At 47.2% G+C, this 22,804-nt stretch overlaps 1 protein-coding gene across 3 annotated transcripts in view; it reads left to right on the top strand.

Moving 5' to 3' along the window:
* Positions 1–22,804, top strand: part of RFLNA (refilin A) — a 342,765-nt gene that overhangs the window by 171,386 nt on the left and 148,575 nt on the right. For 2 of the 3 annotated variants that reach the window (XM_032168352.2, XM_032168351.2), the window contains exon 2: positions 8,603–8,801. The gene's annotated coding sequence lies outside the window, so the exon portion shown is untranslated. Of the gene's footprint in view, positions 1–8,602; positions 8,802–9,771; positions 10,022–22,804 lie in introns of those variants that run through there. The other variant, XM_032168355.2, reaches the window with a different exon arrangement.

Below are 22,804 nucleotides of genomic sequence, written 5' to 3'. Positions count from 1 at the left end.
CCTTAGGAAATCTGGAGCCACACTGCAGGGTGGCTTTGTCATTGACATGCCAGCATTTCATACATGCAGAAGGATCACTCAGCTTTTGAAAGTGACAAGTTAGGGTCACTGCAATTTCCCCTTCCTCTGGATGTTTGTGGCCAGGAGCTCTCCATGCAGGCCCTTTCTTCACTGCCTGCTCTCACTCTCCCCATCCCAAGCAGACAGAAACCAGATCTCTCTCCCCACCCCTGAAATGAAATTTCAAATCAGGAACACGTGAGGCTTTGTCTAAAAGGTAACCGATGTCAGAGAGAGCACATTGCCAATTCAATTATTCTCCTTCCTGCTGGAGACCGCAGCTTATTTCAAACCTCATGATGGCATTTTGGGCTCACATGCTAATTTCATAGCTGTTTCCTGGGGAGGAGGGAGAGTTAGCTGGCCTTTCTGATGGTCATATCCGTCGATGGTGGTGTTTTGCTGCTTCCTGAGCCGGTTCTGCAGAACTTCGGCCCTCAAACAGTAATACCCTGGTTTCTTAAAATGATGATAAATGGTTAGATTAGGTCGCTCCACATACGGCAACAAGACTTGATGGAGACAGCCCAGTGCCTGAGCACTTCCTAACAGCAGCATCCACGCTCCTTGGAGTATCACCTCTCACCCCACCTGTTGGAAGGGAACTGACTGTGTTGCTTTCAGAGAATGTGATAATTATTGTAAACCCAGAAAGTCTGAGGTCTCAGTTAACTTAGAAAGTTTATTTTGCCAAGGTTGAGGATGCACCTGTGACCCAGCCTCAGGAGGTCCTGATGACACGTGCCCAAGGTGGTCGGGGCACAGCTTGGCTTTATACATTTTAGGGAGACATGAGACACCAATCAATATATGTAAGAAGTACATTGGTTCTGTCCAGAAAGGTGGGGACAACGCGAAGCAGGGAGGGGGCTTCCAGGTCACAGGTAGGTGAGAGACAAATGGTTGCATTCTTTTGCGTTGCTAATGAGCCTTTCCAAAGGAGGCAATCAGATACGCATCTATCTCAGTGAGCAGACTGGTGACTTTGGATAGAATGGGAGGCACGTTTGCCCTGAGCAGTTTCCAGCTTGACTTTTCCTTTAGCTTAGTGATTTTGGGGGCCCAAGATTTTCTTTTCATATTATAAAGCTGGAGAGTGACTTTCTCTTTTCTTCTCCTTTTTTTTTCTTCAAATTGAGCTGAAATTCACATCACATAAAACTAACCGTTTCAAAGTGGACAATTCAGTGACATTTAGGACAGTCACAATGTTGTAACCACCACCTGTACCTAGTTCCAGAACATTTTCATCACCCCAAAGGGAAACTCCGTATCTATTGAGCAGTCACTCCCCATCCCCCGTCTTCCCAGCCCATGGCAACCACCGATTTGCTTTCTGTCTCTGTGGATTTACCTATTTTGGATATTTCACATGAATGGAGTCATGCACTATGTGGCCTTTTATGTCTGGCTGCTTTTACTCTGCGTCGTTTTTGAGGTTCATTCATGTTGTAGCCTGTGTCAGTGAGAGAGGAGAAAAAGAAACCAGTCAGGCAGGCAGTTAGGGTGGGTCCTCGGTTGAATTCTTTCAAACAAAAGAACAGCCCGAAAAATCAAGCTGCACACACAGATGAGGGAACTCGCACAGGGTGGCTTGCCTAAGATGTCCACAGCTGCACAGATAAGATTACACAGGTGACTTGCCCAGACATGCCCACAGTGGAAAATTCCATCCCCTGACACATGTGCAGTAACGGGAGCCAAGCAATATGGAGTAACTCAAGCTAAGGGCCCGTATGCGCATTAGGAGGACCGGGTGGAGCTACCAGAGATTCATGCCTATGCAAAGGAGACACCCAGCCCTCATCAGTTTCGTATAAAAAAAAGTAGACTTTGCAGTCTACTGTAAAAACCGCAACGCTCTTTCAGGCCTGCTGTCTGCAGCAGAGAGCTTTCTTCTTTTGCTTATTAAACTTTAGCAGGAACGTCACCCTTGGTGTCCATGTTCCTTAATTTTCATGAGACAAAGAACTCCAGGTGATACCTCAAACAAAGACTGCTACATTGTGGCGCATTGGCGAGATGGTAACATTAGTGCTTCATTCCTTTTGATAGCTGAATCATAGTCCACTCTGCAGAGATCACATTGATCACATTTTGTTTACCCATGTATCCTTTTAAAAAAATGTTTTCGTGGAAATGAGGTCTCACGATGTTGCCCAGGCTGGTCTCAAACTCCTGGCCTCAAGTGATCCTGGCCTGCTTGGCCTCCCAAAGCACTGGGATTGCACACGTGAGCAACCGCACCAGGCCTAACCATTTATCCATTGATGGGCATTTGAGTTGTTTCTACCTTTTGGCTTTTACGGATAAAGCTGCTATGAACCTTTATGTACACATCTTTTAGAGGAGTGAGTGATTTTTGAAACAAAGGGTCAAGAAGACCACTATCTCCCCAGGAAACGTTTCCATGCTCTTTTCTTCCTGGCGTCTTTACACACCAGTTCTCTGCATCGCTTCCAAGCACAGCCATTAACTGGATTACTGGGGATTCCTAAATAATGATGACCATGCCGTGAACCAGCCTCACGTATGACCTTTGTGCCTGCCACCACCATCTATGCCTAATAAAGTATTCCAGTGCTAATAAAGTGCCTAATTCCAGTGCCTAATAAAGTATTTCATCCATGCCTAATGGAGTGTTCCAGTGCTAGGAGGATGCTTGGAATGTCACAGAGGTGGGAGTAGCTTAAAAGCAGGCAAATGATTATTGTTAGGCTTAAGTGAAACTCCCGGCTCGGCCACTTACTTGCTAGGTAGTAGCCTCAGGTGAGTCACTGAACAACTTCTCCAAGCTGTTAATGGGTATTTGCAAACCAAACACTAAAGATAACACCCACCTCCCAGGATTCCTGGGAGGGGCCAGTGACGTGAGGAATAGAGGATACTGAGTCAGATGCTGGGCACAGGGCGACAGCCTATCACAGAGGGGACTTTTCTTATTCTGATTTTTTTTTTTTTTTTTTTTTGAGACAGAGTTTCGCTCTTGTTGCTGGGGCTGGAGTGCAATGGTGCGATCTCGGCTCACTGCAACCTCCGCCTCCCGCATTCAGGCGATTCTCGTGCCTCAGCCTCCCGAATACCTGGGATTACAGGTGTGTGCCACTATGCCCAGCTAATTTTGTATTTTTAGTAGAGACGGGGGTTTCTCCATGTTGGTCAGGCTGGTCTCGAACTCCTGACCTCAGGTGATCCACCCGCCTTGGCCTCCCAAAGTGCTGGGATTACAGGCATGAGCCACAGCGCCTGGCCTCTGCTTTTTTAAAACAATGGCAGGTTTGGTGTTAGGCTCTGTGCACACTGATTCAGGGCTAGCCGGGAGATTTTGCAAACGTGATTTTGCAGTCTAGGATGCAGGATTGATTACAGGGTGATGTTGTTAGATATTTGGGAATTCTTTGAGGTGTTCTGTGTCTGGAGAGTTCAACTGTCCGTTTTTGGAGCAACGTAGCCGTATCTTTGCAAGGGGAAGAAGACAAAAGACCAGCTTGAGTTCTCTCTCATCTCTCTGGATCTTTCTCTCTGTCATCTTTCTGGCTCTCTCCCTCTCTCTTTCAGACCCACTTCTGAATCAGGTTAAACTTTGTGTGACCCCGTACTGCTTATATGTGACACCAGTCTTTTCTAAACACAGGCTGAGTTCAAAATCCGTTACAGAAACACCCAGAACGTCTGTACGTGGTTATCTCTGAATTGAATCGAGCCAGGAATTCAGGCCCTTTTTTGTCTTAACCTTATCATTATTGGCACTTGATCAGATACGGACTGGCAAGGCAAAGCTTTGTCTGTCAAGGCGAAAGACCAAAGGGCTGGGAAAAGATGAATTTCACATGTTTTGCATTTAGAACAGGTAGTTTCCCTAGCCAGCAAAGAAGCTGAGTATGAACTTGTTGGTGTGATGACTGTTCGTTGGTGTGAGGACTCTTTGTTGGTGTGATGACAACTCTTAGGTGAGAATGTGTCAAGAAAGAAGCTGATAAAGGCAGAGGATGTTGGTTTTCCATCCAACAGTCATGTTCCCTTCTCCCATGTCTTTCTTTCTCTACCAAGTAAGTGGCAGAGCCAGGAGTCTAACAATTATTTGCTTGCTTTAAAGCGATTCCCATCTCCGTGACATTCCAAGCATCTTCCTAGCACTGAAATATTTTACTAGGCATGGATGGTGGTGGCAGGCAGCAAAGATCACGTAAGAGGCTGTTTCTCTCTCTCTCGCTCTCTTTCTTTCTTTCTTGACAGAGTTTTGCTCTTATTACCCAGGCTGGAGTGCAGTGGCACGATCTCCACTCACCTCAACCTCTACCTCCTGGGTTCAAATGATCCTCCTGCCTCAGCTTCCTGAGTAGCTGGAATTACAGGCGCATGCCACCATGCCTGGCTACTTTTATATTTTTAGTTATATTTTCAATTTAATTTTATATTCCTTGTTTAGGAATCCCCAGTAATCCAGTTAATGGCCGTGCACGGAGGCAATGAAGATAACTGGTGTGTAAAGATGCCGGGAAGAAAAGAGCATGGAACCATTTCCTGGAGAGATGGTGGTTTTCTTGACCCTTTGTTTCAAATTCGGATTGGTTGAAGTTGTTGACAAAAAAGCCAAACTGTAAAATATTTAAAGAGGTTTATTCTGAGCTAGTATGAGTGACCATGGCCTGAGGAACAGTCTCAAGAGATCCTGAGAAAATGTGTCCTACGTGGACAGGTTGTAGTTCCGTCTTACACATTTTAGGCAGACAGAAGTTACAGGCAAAGACATAAGTCAATACATGGAAGGTATATATTTATTTGCCCCAAAAAGGTGGGAATCTCAAAGTGGGAGGGGAGGCTGGTTACAGGTCACAGGTGTATTAAAAGATTTTCTGATTGGCAATTGGTTGAAAGAGTTAAGCTTTGTCTGCAGACTTGAGGTAAATGCTTGAGTTAAGATAAGAGGGGTTGCAGAAGCCAAGTTTCTTATTATGTAGATGAAACCTTCAGATGCAGCCTTAGGGAGAATACGGTAAATATCTCTTTTCAGACCTTAAAGGTGTCAAACTGTCATTTAATCTCTTCTAGATCTGGGTAAGACCTAGAAAAGGGAGAAGATTCTCTTCAGATGCAAATTTCTCCCACAAAAGACAACTTTGGGGCTGGGCGCGGTGGCTCACGCCTGTAATCCCGGCACTTTGGGAGGCCGAGGCGGGCAGATCACGAGGTCAGGAGTTCGAGACCATCCTGGCCAACATGGTGAAACCCCCATCTCTACTAAAAAATACAAAAAAATCAGCGGGGTGTGGTGGTGAGCACCTGTAGTCCCAGCTACTCGGGAGGCTGAAGCAGGAGGATCACTTGAACCTGGGAGGTGGAGGTTGCAGTGACCTGAGATCGCGCCAAAGCAACTGCAGCCTGAGCAACAGAGCAAGAGTCTGTCTCAAAAAAAAAAAAAAAAAAAAAAGACGACTTTGAAGGGTCATTTCAAAATATGTCAAGAAATAGATTTTGGGGTAAACAATTTTGATTTCCCTCAGGGTCCGCTATCTGTCACATGATGTTATATTAGAGTCAGGTTAGAATTTGGTGTCTTATGGCCACAATGAAGTCTTCTGTCAACCTTTTGATCTATTTTATTTTATTTTTTTATTTTATCTTATCATTTTATTTTATTTTATGTTATTTTATTTTATTATTTTATTTTGACAGAGCCTCGCTCTGTTGCCTAGGCTGGAATGCAGTGGCGTGATCTCGGCTCACTGTAACCTCCATCTCCTGGGTTCAAGTGATCCTCCTGCCTCAGCTCCGTGAGTAGCTGGGATTACAAGCACATGTCACCATGCCCGACTAATTTTATGTTTTTAATATAGATGGGGTTTCACCATGTTGGTCAGGCTGGTCTTGAACTCCTGACTTGTGATCCACCTGCGTCGGACTCTCAGAGTGCTGGGATTACAGGCATGAGCCACTGTGCCCGGCCTATGATCTCTATTTTAGTGTTAATGCTGGTCAGCTGTGCCTAAACTCCAACAGGGAGGGGGAATAATGAGGTGTATCCAACCTCCCTTCCCGTCATGGTTGGGAATTCATTTTTTCAGGTTTCCCTTGGCCCAGAGTGGGTCTGTTCAATTGGTTGGGAGTGCTTAGGATGTTATTTTTAGTTTCCATAGCAAACTTATGGTCCCACTCTGTTTGCCTGTTTTTGGCTTAGGCAGGAACATGTGACCCAGTTGCAGCCAATGAGATGTCAGGAGAAGTCGGCTGGGGGCTTCTGGGAAATGGTTCTTAGCTCCTAGAAAGAGATACAAGGAAGAGATGGCCTCCTTCTCACCTCAGGATGTTGCGTGTGGATGTTTGCCTGGAGCTGTGGCAGCCATTTCAATACCGTGAGGAGAGACGTGAAGATGGCAGTGAGGACAGAAAGAACTGGAGTCCTCGATGTCATAATTGAGCTGCAGAATTAACCACCCCTGGAGCTGCCCTACCTCTGAATGCCTCGTAAAGGGAGAGGATAAATGTCTTTATCATTGAAGCACCTTTTGTTGTGTTTATTATTTGCAATCAAGCGGATCCTGACTGTTAGAATGCTTGATGCTCCATTTCATGCGGCTACGAGAAAAAGGTGGGACAGCTGGTCAGCCAGCTGAGTCTAGGGAGAATCCTGTGCTTATTAACCCATTGCTGCCTGCCTCGTTGGCCTGTGCCTATAAAATGAGAGATTTTGCTTCCTTTTTAGGTCCACATCATGATAGCACAAGCCTTCACTAGCCTCTGAAGGAAATGAGAATCTTTACAACAATCCCGTGGGGAGTTTTGAGAGGGCCCCTTACAGAAACGGTGGAACAGGAAGCACTCAGTCTCTTTTCTTCAAAGCTTCTCATCTGAATGAGGCTGCTCTCTTCCTCTGCCTCATGTGTTAAATGGGGATAGCATTAGGGGAAGTTTGCATCTGTAGACCATTTTGGAGGAGTGACCTAGTGACTGCAAAGTGCTTAGAACAGTGCCTAGCACATAATAAACACTCAGCAAATGTGGCTGTTGTTATAACTAATTTTTTTGTTTGTTTTGTTTTGTTTTGAGACGGAGTTTCGCTCTTGTTGCCCAGGCTGCAGTGCAATGGCACGATCTCAGCTCATTGCAACCCCTGCCTCCCAGGTTCAAGCGATTCTTGTGCCTCAGCCTCTTGAGTAGCTGGGATTATAGGCGCCCACCACCATGCCTGGCTAATTTTTTTTATTTTTACTAGAGACGGGGTTTTACCATGTTGGCCAAGCTGGTCTCGAACTTCTGACCTCAGGTGACCCACCCACCTTGGCCTCCGAAAGTGCTGGGATTACAGGCATGAGCCACCATGCCCAGCCTGTTGTAACTAATTATTCTTCTCTTTGTCTTAGATAGGGATGTATTTGGCCTTAAATGCCACACAATCCGCAATGCTTGAGGGATGTTCCCTAAGAGGACTAAAGAACTGACAAAGGAGGAGAAGGAAATAATGGGACAGGAGGAAGAAACAGTGCGAAGAGGAGGGGAGTGGGCAGGAGGAAATGAGGAGAGGAAGAAAAAGAGGCCAAAGTAGGGGAGAGAGGGGCAGCTGGTCCCTGGAGCTGTCTATGTACCTGGTTTGCAGAGAACGTTCCCAAGGGAGTCGTGTTCCTGTTGCTCATTAATTCCCTGGTCAACTGGCCCCTTGTCGGGCTCTTGCCTGGAGCAGTTGAGTGTCCTCTAACTGGGAGCAGCTGAAACTTAAAGGGTTTTGCACCGTATGTTGTTTCCGGAGCTCCCTTTTTCCTGTGGCTTCTGTTTTTCTTATTAAATGCTGCTGCTGAATTTGCAGCTGAAAGAAATAAAGACTACTGAGGAAGGCCTTGCTGCCCTAAAAGCTTCAGTGGAGCAGTGGGTCTCCACGCTCGGAGGTGCCTTCTGGCTGTCCAGTTTACAAATGAACTGGCAAGGCAAGCTAGACCTTTCATCCAAGAGTCCAGATTAATGTTGCCTCTGAGTGTTTGAAGGAGCCACGAGGTCTGACTTACGCACGGCTCTTTCTTCCTGGCAGAACCTGATAGGTCTGTTTCTGTTGTTATATCTGGGGAGCTTCTCACCGGGAAGGGACAAGCTTGTAAAAAACTTTGTGAGTTTATGTCTGGTCGGCAGTCGCAGGAATACTGGACCAGTTGAGGGAGGCTCTGGGACCCCTACATCTTTCCACTGCTTCCTGAGCCAGAGAGTGTAAGGGGACAGGAAAGAATTCACTCTTCTCTGCTGAAGTCCAGAAGCTGTAATGGGGTAACAGCCAGAACAGGGAAGCCGGCCTAGAGGCTTGGATTTCCTGCTTATGAGTGCACCCCCCAAACATCCAGAACTCCGTGGGCCTCCCAGGGTTGAAGCAACAAGCCACAGGTCCAGCACTTGGCTTTGGGACCCCCTGGTCTCAGCAGTGGCTGCGTGTCCACCCGTATGTTTGTTACTCAGCATCACTATGGCCACTGCTGACCGATACTTACGAGGTGCTCAAAAGTCACTTACAAAGCAGCTGCCTGAGCTCACCTTCTCCTCATCACCTTTTCTCCTTTTCCAGGCCGTACTTGGTGAGAGTCTTCATGGACCGTGGTGCTGCACGAGGTGGTGTTGTGTTTGCAGAGGTTTTTTTGCCCTTGAAGAGCACTTACGGCTGGAGAGCAAGACACATGCGGACGAGCAGAAGCTGACGGGCTTGCTGCCATGTGGAAAAGTCCTTGGACGAGCTGTCTGCTTGCGGGGAGGTGTCTGCGGCTCAGGTAGGGTGTCCCAGCTCGGTGGGTCCCTGGGTTCCAGAGTTTATTTGGTGAAACACAACAGGGGTTATCACTGTGGCCCATGGCAGGGCTGAGCTGCCAACTTGATGCCTGTTGTTAGGAACAGATGTAAATTGTGTGTCTGGATGAATAAGCCTCACCGTGGAGCCTCCATGCTGTAGAGAGCTAGAGGAGCCAGGTTTGGGGAGTCTGCAAGGCGATTGTGTCTATGTGAGGAGAAGTCCCTCACTCGGAGGGATTGCATTCCAAGGGGGCTGGGAAGTGAAGCCCAGTCTTTGTGACTTCTCTTTTCAGACCCAGGAAACATGGGTTCTGTGTTCCCTAAAAGTACCTTGTAGACCATTTATCATGTGAGACCTAGTTATTTGTCTACTATATGCCAGGCACTAGAAGTAAAATGATGATGAAGTCATGGACCCTGAGTTCGGAGAGCTTGGTGGCTAATGAGAGAGGTGATTACAATACGACATGATGAATGAGATAACAGGAATAAGAGGAGGCTCGTGCGGCCTAAGCATGATGGCTGGAGGGAGTCTTTTCCCAGGAGACAAGGGGGCCGTTGCCAGAGGAGGCCAGATGGGGAGGGGAGGGGCGCGTCGGCCAGAGGGAACAGCCCTGCTGAAGACAGGCAGGCTGGAGAAAACTCCATGTGCTGTGGACCTGGGAATAATTAATTTCCCCTGAAAGCAGAGGGGGGCTGTTTTTCATGCTTATTTGTATTGTATATTTCATCTTTTGTAAAGTTCCCATTGTGTTTTAAAATTTCCCTTTGGGTTTTGAAAATGCCTGCACATATTGTTTGATACTCTTCCCTTCAAAGAAAGGAGTGTGTGTTGGATTTAACAGCCAGGTTCTAATGAATGAAGTTAAGTGGAAGTGCCTGTGTGTGACTTTGGAGACTAGGCAGTGGGCAGTGAACTCTCTCTCTCTCTGTCTCTCTCTATGTATCTGTCTCTCTCTGTCATTTGCCCTGGAGGAAGTGAGCTGCCATGTGTGGAGGTCCACATGGTGAGAGACTGAGACCTCCAGCAAAAAACCAGGGAGGAGCTGAGGCTCTCACTAACAGCAGAGGGTGTGACCTTGGAGGCCCAGGCAAGCCTTTTAATGGCCACAACCTTAGCTTACCTCCTGACTGCATGAGACACCCTGAATTAGACGCCCCCCTAGTTAAGCTGCTCCTGGATTCCTGACCTTCAGACAGGGTGAGATAATACGTGTTTGTTGTTTAAGCTGCTGAGTGTTGGGATAATTTGTTACGCAACAATAGGTAACTAATACACCAGTCCACATTCCCTGCCCACTTTGTTTGAGGGAGTGTTTGTCTTTAATTGATTTTTGGAAGTTCTTTATATATTAAATTATGAACCCTTGGTATATATATATGTTGTAAAAATTTTCCCATTGTAATCTTATATATGCTTTTAAAAACATATATATGTATGCTTTTTAAAAACCCAAATACCATTTATTATATTTTCTGCCTTTGGTGACATTTAGATATGTATTAGGTTGAAATTGCTAATATTCAATTGTTATTGACTGGCAAGAAATTAGACCTAATAGTCCCCACCACAAAATCATGTACATTTTTTCCCTGTATTTTTCTCTCCACACTTTTATGGTTTTATTTTGATATTAAAATTTAAGACCATTTGTTGCAGGACAGGTGAGCACCAAAACTGGGGCTTAGCCTGGGAGGATTCTTGGCTTTGCCCAGGAAAGAATTTGAAGGGCGATCTGGTGGTGTTAGACAGCAATATTTTATTCAACGGTATTTCTCCTTGTGGAGCAGGGCTAACTCATAGGTAGTGTGCCCAGAATCAGCAGCCTGTGGGCTCCTCGAAACTGTGTTTATACCCACTTATACCCACTTTCAATAACATGCAAATTAAGGGGCAGATTAATGCAAATTGAGGGGTAGATTATGTAGAACTTTCTAGAAAGGAGCAGTAACTTCCGGGTCATTGTCATGGAAAGGAGTGATAACTTCTGGGTCGTTGCCATGGCATTTGTAAACTGTTATGGGGCTGGTGGGAGTGTCCTAGGTTAATGAGCAATGAGGGCAGCCAGGGATCACTTTCATAGCCATCTGCTTGTTCCTGCCTGTTTCTTTACTTTATTCTGTCTGAACCAGATTCTGTCTTGGTCAACAGGGCTGTGACCAGAAAATAAGTCCTGCTGGTTTCCTACCTCACCTTGACTTGTCTTTGGCTTCTTCCTTCACTTGCTTCTTAAATGATGCTATTTCCCCAACCATAATCTATTTCTATCCCCTCTTCATATTCTCCTTGAGCAACTGTGTGCAGCCCACACGTCTGCTCCCTCCTGTGATGATGGCTCCAGCTACACTTCCCAGCCTGGACCCACCTCTCCAGGGTGGGCTAGGCATCTCCACTTGGGTGCCTGGAGACATTGTAAATTCCATATCTCACCCTCAAACATGTTCTCACATTCCCATTTCTTAGCAAACAGCATCCCTAGACATGCAGATCCCAAATCCAAAAACCCTACACCCAGTCCTTCACTAGCTGTCACAGGCCACCAACTAACTCTTCTCTGAAGTGTCCCCAGCATCCTGACTCCCCTGTCAACATGACCACTTCCCAAGTTGAATTTTTCCATGTTTTTCTCCAGAACAACAGCTGAGGCATCCTAAGAGGTCTTCCTGCCTCAGTTCCGATTCATATGGAGTGATCTTTCTAGACCCCCACATGGATGCTGTTAACTCTACATCATTCCATGATTTCACATTCCTGGCAGGACAATCTTCAAGGTTCCTGGCTTCCCATCAATGCACAGCCACCCTGAAGCCAACCATATTGGCCTCCTTGTGGTTTCCCAAATGTACCACACTCCTCCTGGCCTTGGTGTTTGTCACACAGTCCTCTCTCCTGGGAGTCCCTTCCCCTTCCTTGCCTGTCAACATGGCCACTTCCCAGGTTGAATTCTTCCACATTTTTCTCTGGAACAACAGCCTTCAAAACTCAGCAGGAGCATCCTCTCCTCCCGAAATGCCGAGCCAACACTTCTCTGCTTCCACGACCTGCCCCCACTCCTCCATTACAGCATTCACATCTCATGGGACTGGCTGGCCACGTGTCTGGCTCCTCTCGGAGCTGCAGCTTCCCTGAAAGCTGGGAAAGGGTTATGTTCTGCAGATGCCTCTTTCATGAATTATGGAGCAAGGAAGCACTGGGAGGCTGCCGAGCGGGATTCTCATTTCTGCTGCGTGACGTTGTGCAAGTCACTTCTCAGGGTCTCAAAACATTTCACAAAGTTCCATTTTTGTTGTTGTTGTTGTGAGATGGAGTTTTGCTCTTTTGTCCAGGCTGGTGTGCGATGGCGCTATCTTGGCTCACCACAACCCCCACCTCCCACTGTTAGAGCAGTGGTCCCCAACCTTTTTGGCACCAGGGACCGGTTTTGTGGAAGACAATTTTTTCACAGACCGGGCTGGAGGGCGCAGGAATGGTTTCGGCATGATTTAAGTGCATTACATGTGTTGTGCACTGATTTCTGTTATTACTACATACTCATTATAATGTAGAATCAGTGGGAGTCCTGAGCTTGTATCCCTGCAACTAGATGGTCCCATCTGGGGGCGACAAGAGACAGTGACAGATCATCAGGCATTAGATTCTCATAAGGAGCACAGAACCTAGATCCTTTGCTTGCGCAGTTCACAATAGGGTTCTCACTCCTATGAGAACCTCACGCTCCTGCTGATCAGACAGGAGGTGGAGCTCAGCTTTGTTTGCTCACCTGCAGCTTACCTCCTGCTGTGTGGCCTGGTTCCTAATAGCACTGATACCTATCTGTGGCCCAGGGGTTGGGGACCCGTGTGTTAGAGAGTCTGAAAGCTCTCTCTGAGAATGTTTTAATTTCGTCTCCATTTCAATGAGTTTCAGTTCTGTCTTGTGACTTAAAACCCAACAATGTCTACTTCTCACCATCGTGGGCTCAGCTGTATGGCTCTTCTGTTCCCCGTGGTGTATGCTGTGTCTAGAGTGTCCAAGATGGCAGCTGGCCCTTTAGCTGGGATGAATGGCAAGTTGGGACCAGGACGGTCATCTCTCTCTCCTTATTGCTACCTTAGGCTTTGTTGTAGCACAGTGTTCTCAGAGTAGCTCAAACTTCTCACGTGGTGGCTGCCTCCAAGAGAAGGGACGTGGAAGCTGCCAGTCCTCTCAAAGGCCAGGCCTGGAATTCACACAGCCTCACTTCTGCCAGTTTTATTGGTCAAAACCAGTCCCAGGCCCGCCCAGATGGGGGGTGCTGCACACATCTTGTGGGGGAGGCGTTGATGGCAGCTGTCTTTGGAGACACTCTACCTCACAATGACAATATTCCCAATCACTTGGTTGAGCGCTTCGTAACTGAGGACATGTGACTTTGGTGTCCATGACTGCCTTTTCATTTATGATGATACTTTAATTGCTCTGGATGTTAAGCAAAGAACAGAGGTTGACTTAGTGTGCCAATGACCATCCCTGCCCAGTGAGGCCTGAATGGCCCTGGCACATGGTGCCAATGCAGTTTCCTACTCCTCTGGTGGACTTAGCTCCCCACAGTGGGGTCCAGAGGCCAGCACCTTATTTGAGCTGTGAGAGGTGACTCCATTCCAGGACAATGGCATCAACTGCCACATTATATCACTGTTTTTTAAATTTTAAAAAAATTTTGGCCAGGCGCGGTGGCTCATGCCTGTTATCCCACAACTTCGGGAGGCCAAGGCGGGCAGATCACCTGAGGTCGGGAGTTTGAGACCAGCCTGACCAACATGGAGAAACCCTGTCTCTACTAAAAATCAAAATTAGCTGGGCGTGGTGGTGCATGCCTGTAATCCCAGCTACTTGGGAGGCTGAGGTTGCGGTGAGCTGAGATCACGCCATTGCACTCCAGCCTGGGCAACAAGAGCAAAACTCCATCTCAGGAAAAAAAAAAAATTATTGAGAAGATGGTATAGAAATTCCCCTGTACCTTCCCCCAACAGTTTCCCCATTATTGACATCTTGCATTTGGCATGGGACATTTGTTACAATGAATGAGCCACTATTTATACATTACAGTGGTCCCCTGTTATCCTCAGGGGACATGTTCCAAGACACCCAGTGGATTCCTGAAACTGTGGATGCCAGCAAGCCCCATATATCATATGTTTTTTCCATCCGATAACTGAGGCAGCAACTAAGTGACTGACAGGTGGGTAGTGTCTACAGTGTGGATATGCTGGACACGGCGAAGGCTCATGTCCTGGGCAGGATGGCACGAGATTTCCTGACACTGTGCAGCATGGTGCGCAGTTGAAAACTTACGAATTGTTGATTTCTGGAATTTTCCATTTAATATTTTCAGGCCGCCGTTGATGGTGGGTAATGAACCACGGAAAGCAGAACTGCGGATAAGGGGGAACTCCTGTGTTACTCATCAACGTTCATAGCTTACATTAGGGTTCCCTCACTGTTTGCTTTCTGCATGCGATGGGTTTTGACAAATGCATAGTCCCGGAGCCCCCATGACAGTATCACACAGAGTAGTTTCACAGCTCTGAAAATCCTCTGTGCTCCGCCCACTCATCCCTCCATCACCCGAAACCCCTGGCAGCCACTCATCTTTTTCTGTCTCTATGGTTTTGCCTTTTCCAGAATGTCGTGTAGCTGGAATCATATGGAAGCTTTTCACATTGGCTTCTTTCACTTGGCAATATGCAATTCAGGTTCTTCTAGGTCCACCTGTGCCTTGATAGCTCATTTCTTTCATCACTGAATAATATTCCATTGCATGAGCGTATCACAGTTTATCCATTCAGCTCTTGAAGGATGTCTTGGTTACTCCCAGGTTTTAGCATTTATGAATAAAGGTGCCATAAACATTTGTGTGTAGGGTTTTATTTTTTATTTTGTGAGGCAGAGTCTCGCTCCATCGCTCAGGCTGCAGTGCAGTGGCACAATCTCGGCTCACTGCAACCTCTGCCTCCCGGGTTCAAGTGATTCTCCTGCCTCAGCCCCCCACATAGCTGGGACTACAGGCACACACCACCACGCCCGGGTAATTTTTGTATTTTAGTAGAGACAGGGTTTCACCATATGGGCCAGGCTGGTCTTGAACTCCTGACCTCAGGTGACCTGCCCGCCTCAGCCTCCCAAAGTGCTGGGATTATAGGCATGAGCCACTGCACCCAGCCTATATGCAGGTTTCTGTGTAGACATAAGCTTTCAGATCAGTTTGACAAATTCCTAGGAATATGATTTTTGGATTGTATGGTAAGATTATAATTATCTTTGGAAGATGCTGTCAAACTGTCTTCCAAAGTGGCTGCACCATTTTGCGTTCCCACCAGTAACAATAAGGGTTCCTGCTGCTCCACATCCTTGCAATGTTTGGCGTGTTTCGGATTTTAGCCATTGCATAGTGGTATGTAGTGGTAAAAACAAGTAATTGTTTTTATAAATTTAAAAAAATGTAGTTTTGTGTTATTTGGTTGGTTTTAGATGGATAATTGTTTAAGAAATCTAAGCATACTCATTCATTCATTCAGTAGATATTTGTTGAGCACCTACTATGTGCCAGATATGTTTTAGTAGCTCAAGACACAGCAGTGAACAAAGTAGACCCAAATCCTTGTCCCCTGGAAGCCGAGATTCTAGTGGGAGCAGATGGGGGATCTATAAGGTCAGCAAATAAAACACTTAGGAAGATAAGTGGGGATCACAGCTTTGGAAAAAGAGATCAAGGGAGTCGGGGTAAGGGGGTACTGGGGAGGGCTGTGTGCATCATCTCAGATGAGGGCCAGGAGGGGCCTCCCTGGGAGGGACATCTGCATGGCCTTAGAAAGGTCAAGACAAGGAGTGGTGGGTGTGGGTGGCATGCGTGAGGACCAGCAGCACCGCCAGGAGGTGGGAGTGGAGGGAATGAGGACACCATTAGGAAGGGCAGCCAGCTGAGCGACTGGGAGGAGATGGGGGATCACATAGGGCCTCCTGGACCATTGTGAGAACTTAAGCTTTTGCAATGAATGAGATGTGAGCCCTGGCAGAGTTTTGTGCAGAAGAGTGACAGGAACGGGTGAATGCTTTAAAAGGATCATGTTGCATGTTAAAATACAAGCCGGAGCATGTCACTCTTCTGTTTAAAGCCCTGCAATGGTTCAGGCTGAGATGCCAGTGGCCTTGCTGGGGGTGGACAGCAGGGATTGCATTCTAGAGGCGTCCAGAAGGCAGAACCAACAGGATCTGCTGACAAATGGCATGTGTGATACAAATGACAGAGAGCAATTGGGGATGGCTTGAAAACATTTGACTTGACAGCTGGAAGGCTGGATGGCGACTTTATACCTGGTTTCAGGTTTTTGGGCTGTGTATCACATTCTCTGATGCATAGTTTAAATAAACAGCTTGAGGTGTCTGCATAGGAATTTTAATGCCTTGCCATGGAGTCCGGCACATTATTCAAGTTTAATGAACTCTGGCTCAAAAAGGGTATTCCTGTGCAGAAGGACCATAGAATATATTGTCCAAACAGGGGCATCTCGAGTGAAAAGGCTGCTGTTTCTAATCACACTGGGACAACCCACCTAAACCTGGGCTGCCCCAGGCAAAATGGGATGTATTGATGGTTTAGTGAGTGATAGTTCCTGAAAACCAAAAGAGCGAGGCAAGAGGCAGAAAGATGGAGGAAGAAGGGAGAGAAAAAGGCAAGGATAGACCTACCCACGGGCGAAGGTTGAGGGGCATGTTATCAGGAGGGACAGAAAGTGAAAGGCAAGGTTTCTTCTGCCCAGGGAGGTCTGGAATGGCGGGGGCCCTGCTGTGGGTGTTGAGCCCCCAAGTAGCTGCCATCCTCATTTTATCTGGAATGCTCTATCATCACTTCACTTCCAGATACGTCAGCTCCAGAGGGCAGTCAACACGCGAGACTGGACACAGGAGAAAGAGCTTGGGCAAAGGAAGTCTCTAATCCGGAGCCAAAGAGAAGAGCTTGTAACTGATCACACATGCCTGTGGGTCCAGGCGTCATATTTTGGAGGCAGCTCTCTTTCCTGAGACCCCGGGCTGTGAACAGGAGCCAGAGGGGTGGACTAGGCTGAATGGTGGTCCTCCCAAAGATGTGTCCACCCAGAACCTGTGAATGTGACTTTATTGGGAAAAAAGGTCTTTGCAGATGTGATTAGGTTCTGTGTCTTCAGTAGTAAACAAAACAAAGTCCCCTGCCCTCAAAGCTGACGCTGTAGCATGGTGACATCCCCGATGTTATGCTGCTTAGTGTGGGAGCTGGGAAAGAATGTGTCCCAAGGAGGTCCTTTCCACTCGACTTACTGACATCTCTGGTGAGAACTGCAGGGCCTTCCTGTTTCTCTCCAAGCAAAAGCCAGAGCTTTTTCCAAGGTCTCTGTCACCACACACACCAACCCATTCCCTCTCTCATCTCTTCCTCTCATCCACACTGCCCCAGCCACCCCAGCCTCCTCACTGTTCCTGGAGCCTTCCAAATATGCTTCCTGCCTCAGGGCCTTCGCACCTGCTGTGGCCGTGCCTGGAACACTTTCCCCCCAGCTTGGCTAAATCCCTGTGGTCACCTTCCTGTTGCTGCTATAACAGATGATCACAAACTAAATGCTTAAAACAATGCACATTCATTATCTCACAGTTCTGGAGGCCAGAAGTCCAAAATGCGTCTCACCGGGCTAAAATCAAGTCGTCCACAGGGCTGCATTCCTTCTGGCATGCTGTGAGAGGCTCTATTCCCTGACCTTGTCCAGCATGTAGAAACTTCCTGAATTCCTTAACTCATGGCTCCTTCCTCCATCTTCGAGGCGCACATTCCAACCTCTGATTCCGTCATCACTTCTCTTCTGACCTGATCCTCCTGCCACCTCCCTCTTTTTATTTTTATTTTTCGAGACGGAGTCTCGCTCTGTTGCCCAGGCTGGAGTGCAGTGGCGTGATGTCAGCTCACTGCAACCTCCACTTCCCGGGTTCAAGAGATTCTCCTGCCTCAGCCTGCTTAGTAGCTGGGATTACAGGTGTGCACGACCACACCTGGCTAATTTTTTTTTTTTTTTGTATTTTTAGTAGAGATGGGATTTCACCATGTTGGCCAGGCTGGTCTCAAACTCCCGACCTCAGGTGATCCGTCTGCCTCGGCCTGCCAAAGTGCCGGGATTACAGGCATGAGCCACCACGCCCGGCCATATCTATTCTTTATTACCTGCTTCCCCCAGTAAAATGCCAGCCCCAGAGGGCAGGGATCTTGACCATTTTCCTGCTTCCTTAACGGGAGCTCAGAGGACCTGAACAAGGGTGCTATTTATTGAAAGAAAACATGAGAGCGATAAGCCAGTGCCACCCACAGGCACGCCTAGCTCAGTCTCCAGACGGACGATTCCAGAATCAGACAGCTCTGTGCCATTCCCCTGCACACGTGGCCTTGAAAGCAGCTGGCCCGGTGGCCCCAGGTTCCAGGCTTGCCACAGCTCTGCTCTTCCTGACCTCCAGCCTGGGACCTGGGGCCTTTTTCCAATTTCAAAATGATAGTAAAAGGAAATTCAACAGCACTCCAGTGATGATGGAGTATTTTCTAAGATACAATTTTCTAAGTCTTGATGCTTCCAGTTTCTGCCATCTCGGGAGCATTCGGTCATCTTTTGGAAGTGAAATCCGTTTTATTGGTCTTAATCTTGTTCAGTTGTTTCTCCGGGGCCTGCGCGACACTGTCAGGGCCTTGGGGGCAGCTTTGGCAGGACTTCTGGGGAAAGTGCCTACTGGTGACAGAAAAAAACGGGGCCTTGGTCTGCTGGATTCCCAAAAATGCAGGCATTCCCGGCTGCTGGAGAGCAGGCACTCAGGGCCCAGGCTGCAGCTGCAGCTGGAAAAAGAAAAGGGAAAAAAAGGGAGGAGGAGGCTTTGAGAGTAGCTTTTCCGCACGGTTCCAGGAAGCTAGACTGGGTATATCCGAACGAGGTGGTTCATGGTAAAATCAGAAAAAAAGAAAAACCACAATGGAAAAGCAAGGGAAAGAACAGTTTCTTCTCATGAGAAACCCACAGAGGCCATGTGAGTTAATGCCACCCTCCCCTTCGCTAGTTATCTTTTTGCTGGGTTGCATAACTGGGGAGGGAAAAAGATCCTAGGACTGAGAGTTGGAACACGGAGGTTTTTGTTTCATTTTTTTAATTAAAAAAATTTTATTTCCATAGGTTTTTTGGGGAAAAGATGGTATTTGGTTCCATGAGGAAGTTCTTTAGTGGTGATTTGTGAGATTGTGGTGCACCCATCACCCGAGCAGTACACACTGAACACAATTTGTAGTCTTTTATCCCTCACCCCCTTCTCACCCTTTCCCCGAGTCCCCAAAGTCCATTGTGTCATTCTTATGCCTTTGCATCTTCATAGCTGAGCTCCCACCTATGAGTGAGAACATAGGATGTTTGGTTTTCCATTCTTGAGTTACTTCACTTAGAATGATAGTCTCCAGTCCCATCCAGGTTGCTGTGAATGCCACTAATTCATTCCTTTTTATTGCTGAGTAGCATTCCATTGTGTATATATGCCACGGTTTCTTTATTGACTTGTTGATTGATGGGCATTTGGGTTGGTTCCACAATTTTGCAATTGTGAATTGTGCTGCTATAAACATGCGTGTGCAAATATCTTTTTCATATAATGACTTCTTTTCCTCTAGGTAGACACCCAGTAGTGGGATTGCTGGATCAAATGGTGGTTCTGCTTTTAGTTCCTTAAGGAATCTCCACACTGTTTTCCATAGTGGTTGTACTAGTTGACATTCCCATCAGCAGTGTAGAAGGGAACACGGAGGTTCTAACTGAACTCTGCCTTGAAGATGAGCTGTGTGACTTTGGGTAAATCACTCACCCTTTCTGAGTCTCATTTTCCTCATCTGTACTATGAAGGGATACTAATTATTCTAGCTTCTGAGACTGTGGGGAAACTCAAATGAGATAACGTACAATATTATTAGTATTAGCCTCACTATTGTTATGGTTCCAGTTTTACAGATGGAGAAACAGGGCTGGACTGTTGAGATGTGGACTCCCAGGTCGTTACTTCTAATTTCCAGAATCCTTGCTGGATTCCCCTTTTAAGGCGACTTATCTAAGCTAAATTTAATGGAGTCTATTTCAGCAATTGTTTAAAATTTTGAAGATTCACCTGAATAGCAGAACTTTCCTACCTAAAGCAAATAATATCTTTTTTTTTTTTTTTTTTTGTAGAGACAGTCTCGCTCTGTCGCCCAGGCTGGAGTGCAGTGGTGCAATCTCGGCTCACTGCAAGCTCCGCCTCCCGGGTTCACGCCATTCTCCTGCCTCAGCCTCTGCGAGTAGCTGGGACTACAGGCGCCCGCCACCATGCCTGGCTAATTTTTTGTATTTTTAGTAGAGACGGGGTTTTACCATGGTCTCGATCTCCTGACCTCGTGATCCGCCCGCCTCGGCCTCCCAAAGTGCTGGGATTACAAGCGTGAGCCACCGCGCCCGGCTACAAATAATATCTAATTTATAAAAAGTTAACTTCTCAAGAGCATCACCTCTAAGTTCAGGAGGTTCATGTCTTTATAAAGATGTGGTTGGTACTTACTATTTGGACATAAAAAAGGGGTTCTTAACTAGGGAGAAGTTTGAAATAATGATTTCAGGATGTTATAATACACATTTGGTGCTTTTTTAAAAAAATGGAGTAGGGGAGAGGTTTGGCTGGAAAGAGTAACGTTTCACCACCAAGTGGCTCAATTAGAGCCTGAATGTGAATTGCTTCTCACCTCCTATATTCATGCCTTTTGTAATGTGACCTTGAAGCTTCTCCAATCCACAAGGTGGCAGGTATTCCCCACCTTCTGTGACTTGCCTTAGCCAAGAGAATGAGAAGAAAGTGATGATGTGCCAGTCCCCAAGCTAGGCCTCAAGGGGTGTTATGTGTTTCCACTTAATCACTTGAGTTTCTGCCACCGCTGTGAGAACAAGCCTAGTTAGACATGTGGAGCACACGTGAGCCATCTGGCGGTTCCTGCTGAGGCCAGCCTGGATTAGCCAACATCCAGCCAACTCCTAGACATCTGGGAGGGCCCAGCCAAGATCAGCAGAGCCTCCTACCAACCACCCCAGAGGTGTGGGTAGTGAACGCTCACTGGTGTTTGCCTCTGAACTTCTGCAGTTGTTTGTTTTGCAATGATAACTGACTGATACAAGTACCAGGGCCAGATGAGTCTCAGAGGAGCCATCGAACCCACCTTCCTTTACCAAATCCCCTCTGGGAGAAATGTCCTATTCCTGGAGTGTTTTAGGTGTGTTAAAGACTGTGCCTGACTTTGAGTGACACATGTGCGGTGTTTGGGAATGTGTTTGGTGCCGCCTCTGCTGCTGCCAGCTGGTGCCCTGCCCTGAGTGGCTTTCTGGGTGTGGCTTGGGTTGGGCTTGCCTGGAGGGGGAAGAACCACCTCATCTAGTTTCCCTGGATTTTGTGCCGGCTTCTGGAGGTTCCATATCCACTGAGTTCTGCAACAGGAAAAATAGTAATCATTATCATCATCATCACCACATATATTTATCAGGCCCTTATATACCAGGCGTGAACTGGAGTGTTTCCTTATGTTCTCTCATTTGTTTGTCACAATAGTCCTCTGAGGAGGGTTGTTACCCCCATTTTATAGATGAGTGTATTAGTCCCTTTTCATGCTGCTGATAAAGACATACCTGATACTGGGAAGAAAAAAAGGTTTAATTGGATTTACAGTTCCACATGGCTGGGGAGGCCTCAGAATCATGGAGGGAGGTGAAAAGTACCTCTTACATGGCAGTGGCAAGAGAAAAGTGAGGAAGATGCAAAAGCAGAGACCCCTGATAAAACCATCAGATCTCATGAGACTTATTCACTACCACCAGAGCAGCATGGGGGAAACCACCCCCATGATTCCAATTATCCCCCATTGGGCCCCTCCCACAGCACATGGGAATTATGGAATACAATTCAAGATGAGATTTGGGTGGGGACACAGCCAAACCATATCTTTCCATCCTTGGCCCCTCCGAATCTCATATCTTCATATTTCAAAACCAATCATGCCTTCCAAACAGTCCCCTAAAGTCTTAACTCGTTTCAGCATTAACCCAAAAGTCCACAGTCCAAAGTCTCATCTGAGACAAGGCAAGTCCCTTCCACCTATGAGCCTGTAAAATCAAAAGCAAGCTAGTTACTTCCTAGATAAAATGGGGATACAGGTATTGGATAAATACAGTTGTTACAAATGGGAGAAGTTGGGCAAAACAAAGGGGTTACAAATCTGAAATCTAGTGGGGCAGTCAAATTTTAAAGCTCCAAATGATGTCCTTTGACTCCATGTCTCACATCCAGGTCATGCTGATACAAGAGGTGGGTTCCCACAGTCTTGGGCTGCTTTACCTCTGTGACTTTGCAGGGTACAGCCTCCCTCCTGGCTGCTTTCACAGGCTGGCATTAACTGTCTGTGGCTTTTCCAGGCACATGGTGCAAGCTGTTGATGGATCTACAATTCTGGGGTCTGCAGGACAGTGGCCCTCTTCTCACAGCTCCACTAGGTAGTGCCCCAGTAGGGACTCTCTGTGGGGGCTCTGACCCCACATTTCCCTCTGCACTGGCCTAGCAGAGGGTTCTCCTTGAGGGCCCCACCCCTGCAGCAAGCTTCTGCCTGGGCATCCAGGCATTTCCATACATCTTCTGAAATCTAGGTGGAGGTTCCCAAACCTCACTTCTTGACTTCTGTGCACCTGCAGGCTCAACACCACTTGGAAGCTGCCAAGGTTTGGGGCTTGCAACCTCTGAAACCATGAGATGAGCTGTACCTTGGCCCCTGTTAGCAACAGCTGGAGCACCTGGGATGCAGGGCACCAAGTCCCTAGCCTGCACACAGCATGGGGACCCTGGTCCTGGCCCACAAAACCATTGTTTTCTCCTAGGCTCTCAGATCTGTGATGGGAGGGGCTGCCATGAAAACCT

This window comes from Hylobates moloch, unplaced genomic scaffold (genome assembly GCF_009828535.3).
Source record: "Hylobates moloch isolate HMO894 unplaced genomic scaffold, HMol_V3 SCAFFOLD_12, whole genome shotgun sequence".
NCBI classification, from domain to species: domain Eukaryota; kingdom Metazoa; phylum Chordata; class Mammalia; order Primates; family Hylobatidae; genus Hylobates; species Hylobates moloch.
The sequence above is the reverse complement of the archived record's forward strand: the minus strand, read 5'-3'. Positions and strand labels throughout refer to the sequence as shown.